This window comes from Penaeus japonicus, unplaced genomic scaffold (assembly GCF_977035675.1).
Source record: "Penaeus japonicus unplaced genomic scaffold, GWHDUDI00000001_assembly GWHDUDI00000004, whole genome shotgun sequence".
NCBI lineage: Eukaryota > Metazoa > Arthropoda > Malacostraca > Decapoda > Penaeidae > Penaeus > Penaeus japonicus.
In genome coordinates, this window is record NW_028234406.1 from 2,211,177 (window position 1) to 2,216,176 (window position 5,000).

The 5,000-nt window shown below is 52.2% G+C and overlaps 1 protein-coding gene across 4 annotated transcripts in view; it reads left to right on the forward strand.

Annotated features, from left to right (window-relative positions):
- LOC122252723 (AKT-interacting protein) overlaps positions 1-5,000 on the forward strand; it is a 145,959-nt gene that overhangs the window by 98,508 nt on the left and 42,451 nt on the right. The window lies entirely within an intron of this gene.

Consider the following 5,000-nt stretch of genomic DNA (forward strand, 5'->3'; position numbering starts at 1 on the left):
CACACACACACACACACACACACACACACACACACACACACACACACACACACACACACACACACACACACACACACACACACACACACACACACACACACACACACACACACACACACACACACACACACACACACACACACACAGCTCGCTCGTGAGGCTTTTATAGAATGGTCATTTCTAGCGCCCTCTCGCGTTACTCGGCGCGTGGATCGTAAGGAGCCACGGTGCGGTGCGTAAGCAGTCAAATTGCTGTGTGGGCGTCAGGTGTTTGTACGTTTGGTGGGGGTGGGCGTGGGGTAGGGGTGGGGCTGGGGCTGGGGTGGGGGGTTGGGGTTAAGGGGGTGGGTTGGGGTGGGGGTGCGGTTGGGGTTGGGGTGGGGGGTGTTGGATGGTGTAAGGTGCGTAGTGTATGTGGGTGAAAGGAGAGATGGGGGAAGAAAGGTGTCTCGGGTGAGTTTGGATCTTTGTTTCTTTTATTCCTCACTCTCTCCTTTTTTTCTTTCATTCTCTTCCCTTCTCTTTCCTTCTATTTTCTCTCTCTTTCTTTTTCCTTTCTCTCTCTCTCTCTCTCTCTCTCTCTCTCTCTCTCTCTCTCTCTCTCTCTCTCTCTCTCTCTCTCTCTCTCTCTCTCTCTCTCTCTCTCTCTCTCTCTCCCTCTCTCTCTCCCTCTCTCTCTCCCTCTCTCTTTCACCGCCCCCTCTCTCTTTCCCTCAATCCCTCCCTCCCTTCTTTCCTCCTTCTCCCTCCCTCAACCTTCCCCTCCCCCGCCTTCTCCCTCCATCTCCCTCTATCCCTCCCTTCCTTCCTTATTCCTTCCCTCTCTCCTCTATTTCTGTCCTTGTCAGCCGTTGTTCTTAAAGTAAAGTAAGGAACGAAAAACAAAAACAACGAGCGGGGGGGGGGGGCGATCGAGGTGATCGTTGCCAAGGTCGAGTGACACAGGAGGCGAGCGGGCGGGCGGGCGGGCGGGTGAGAGGACAAGAGACGCCGAGGCTGTGGGAGCTGAGGAGGACCTGTCGGGAAGTGTAGCATGACGCTTGAGGTTTTGCCTGGCGGGGATGAACGCGTTGGTCATGCTCCGCCGCTGCCGCCTCCGCCATCACCGTTTTCACCCTCACCCTTACCCTCACCCTCACCCTCACCCTCACCCTTACCCTTATGCTCATCCTCACCCTCACCCTCACCCTTACCCTTACACTTACCCTTATGCTCATCCTCACCCTCACCCTCACCCTTACCCTTACACTTACCCTTATGCTCATCCTCACCCTCACCCTTACCCTTACCCATACCATCACCTTTGGAGTCACGATATCTCACGATTCATATTCTCACCCCTCATCCTCATTCTCACCTTTATCCTTATTCTTATCCACAGCTTCACCTTTATTCCTCTTTCTTATCCTCTCCCTCATTTTCACCCTTAACTTTCGTTCACACCCTCGCCCGCATTCCTTATTTTCATCATCATTCCCGCCCTCAATTTCACTCTCGTTCACACCCTCGCCCTCAATCTCACCCTCATGCAATCTTGTCCTTTTCATTTAAAACGCTTCTGTTGTTCGTGGTTGAGCCTCCTCCTTTCTCCTCCTCTTTCTCTCTTCCCCTGTTTCCATTCTCCCCATCCCCCCTTCTCTCTCCTTTTTCCCTTCATCTCTCTCTCCCTTCCTCCTTCTCTTTCCCCCCTCCCCCTTCTCTTTCCCCCCTCCCCCTTCTCTTTTCCCCCTCCCCCTTCTCTCTCTTGCATAAATTACCGCATTCCCACTTCCCCTAATTTAACCCCCCCCCCCTCCCCATATTCCTTTTCTCACCACCTTCTTCCCTAACCTCTTCCTCTTCCCCCCCTCCCCCCCTCCCTCCTCCCTCTTCCCTCCTCCCTCCTCCCTCCCTCCCTCCCTCCCTCCCTCCCTCCCCCCTCCTGCCGCCTCTTCCTCGTTCCGTTCCTCGAGCGTCACTTCCGGCACCCGAGTCGAAACAGCTGTTCGTTCGAGTCGGTCCGAGTACCGAGCAGCGAGTACCGACCGCCCGACCGACCGACCGCCCGACCGTTATTCCCGACGTCGCCACGTGAAGAGAGGGGAATCCGATTTTTTTTTTTTTTTTTTTTTTTTTTTTTTTTTTTTTTTTTTTTTTTTTTTTTTTTAATGAGATCGGATTATGAGATCGGAGAGTCAGCGGACGCGTGTTTCTGTTTCGTAATGTAATGGTGGGAGAGCGAAAGCATGCAGCTGTTACGGAGGGGGGCGGGGGGGCGGGGGGGGGGCGGTCGCGGGCGTGCGGCCACCTGCGCTGAGATCGCCGACGACGGTTTTGCGTAATTTTGTGACGTGGCTAATCCGTAAGTCAAGGAGACACCCGTGTGATTTGCGACTGCGCCGGTTTGCGATTGATTTATGCCACTGCTTGCAATGCCTGCCGGTCTCTGGAGTGCTTTCCTATCAACGTCTTTTTTGGCGTGGAATTCCTGCAGCAACTACCGCAATATATGTAGATATTAACGAGACTTCGATGATCTCGTCCTCAGAAATATGCCGCGACATAAACCATTCACACAGCTTGCAACTCTTGCAGCTTACCAATCCTCACTTTCTTACGAATACGATTTTCTTTTCCTACTCCTCTGTCCTCCTCCTCTCCTCCTCTGTCCTCCTCCTCCTCTGTCCTCCTGCTCTCCTCATCTGTCCTCCTCTTCTCCTCCTCTGTCCTCCTCCTCTCCTCCTCTGTCCTCCTGCTCTCCTCATCTGTCCTCCTCCTCTCCTCCTCTGTCCTCCTGCTCTCCTCATCTGTCCTCCTGCTCTCCTCATCTGTCCTCCTCTTCTCCTCCTCTGTCCTCCTCCTCTCCTCTTCTGTCCTCCTCCTCAACTCATCTGTCCTCCTCCTCTCCTCCTCTGTCCTCCTCCTCCTCTGTCCTCCTGCTCTCCTCATCTGTCCTCCTCTTCTCCTCCTCTGTCCTCCTCCTCTCCTCTTCTGTCCTCCTCCTCAACTCATCTGTCCTCCTCCTCTCCTCCTCTGTCCTCCTCCTCCTCCTCATCTGTCCTCCTCCTCCTCCTCTGTCCTCCTCCTCTCCTCATCTGTCCTCCTCCTCTCCTCATCTGTCCTCCTCCTCTCCTCCTCTGTCCTCCTCCTCTCCTCATCTGTCCTCCTCCTCTCCTCCTCTGTCCTCCTCCTCCTCCTCATCTGTCCTCCTCCTCCTCCTCTGTCCTCCTCCTCTCCTCATCTGTCCTCCTCCTCACCTCCTCTGTCCTCCTCCTCTCCTCCTCTGTCCTCCTCCTCTCCTCATCTGTCCTCCTCCTCCTCCTCATCTGTCCTCCTCCTCACCTCCTCTGTCCTCCTCCTCTCCTCCTCTGTCCTCCTCCTCACCTCCTCTGTCCTCCTCCTCTCCTCCTCTGTCCTCCTCCTCCTCCTCATCTGTCCTCCTCCTCACCTCCTCTGTCCTCCTCCTCTCCTCCTCTGTCCTCCTCCTCACCTCCTCTGTCCTCCTCCTCTCCTCCTCTGTCCTCCTCCTCACCTCATCTGTCCTCCTCCTCTCCTCCTCCTCTCCTCCTCATCTGTCCTCCTCCTCTCCTCCTCCTCCTCCTCCTCCTCCTCCTCTCCTCCTCATCTGTCCTCCTCCTCTCCTCATCTGTCCTCCTCCTCCTCCTCCTCCTCCTCCTCCTCCTCCTCTCCTCATCTGTCCTCCTCTCCTCCTCCTCTGTCCTCCTCCTCCTCCTCTCCTCATCTGTCCTCCTCCTCTGTCCTCCTCCACCTCTGCCTTCTTCCTCCTCTCCTCATATGTCCTCCTCTGTCCTCCTCCTTCTCCTCTGTCCTCCTCCTCTCCTCCTCCTCTCCTCCTCTGTCCTCCTCCTCCTCTCCTCCTCCTCCTCCTCCTCTGTCCTCCTCTCCTCCTCTGTCCTCCTCTCCTCCTCTGTCCTCCTCCTCCTCCTCCTCAGTCCTCCTCCTCTCCACCTCCTCTCCACCTCTGTCCTCCTCCTCCTCCTTCTCAGTCCTCCTCCTCTCCACCTCTGTCCTCCTCCTCTCCTCCGATGCAGCGCCGTTGCACCCGCGGGGCTGCTGACGGCCCGGCCCGGTCCTCTCGTAGCTCGGGCTTCGTTGCGTCGCTCGCTGGTCCTCGGAGGCTTATGTTGGAGTGTTATGTTGGAGTTTGGTTGTTATGTTGCTTTTGTTTGTTTGTTTGGTTGGTTATGTTGTTTCGTTTGTTTGTTTGGTTGTTATGTTGTTTCGTTTGTTTGTTTGGTTGTTATGTTGTTTCGTTTGTTTGGTTGGTTGTTATGTTGCTTTTGTTTGGTTGGTTGGTTGGTTGTTATGTTGTTTTGTTTGGTTGGTTGGTTGGTTGTTATGTTGTTTTGTTTGTTTGTTTTTGGTTTCGTTTAGGTGTCATTGGGATATGTTTGTTTATGCACTTATTTTAGAGGTATTTGCGAATAAATTTTATGGCATCATGCGTGAATTATATAATGAGATAGGTGTAATTAAATAATTAAAGCATATCGTTGCAAGGTTGACAAAAAAGAGTAACCTTATTAGCCCAGATGAGTCACGGTGAGTCACCTTCATTACTCATTATCCTCATCTCACAACTCATACTTACCTACCATCAACAGACATGGACGGAACAGGATTTATTTTCCACGTTGACAAAGGGAAGGGAAATCTTTTACAATATGTGCATACTTTTTTACGCTGTCGTTATTGTAGCGTGATAAACGGAAACGCCAACTGAAGGACAGAAGAATGCGAGTTTTGATTATTTTTTTATTTTTTTTATTTTTATTTTATTTTTTTTTATTTTATTTTTTTTTTTTTTGGATTTTGGATAAAACGGAAGACTTTGTTTTTGAGTTGAGTAGCAAAGGACAGAGGGGAGTAGATAGCGTGTTCCACTGTTCCACTACTTGCAACGAACGGACGTGCAGGCGTTGATAGTCTCTAGCGTTTTTTTTTTTTTTTTTTTTTTTTTTTTTTTTTTTGGGGGGGGGGGGGGGGAAATAGATATCTTC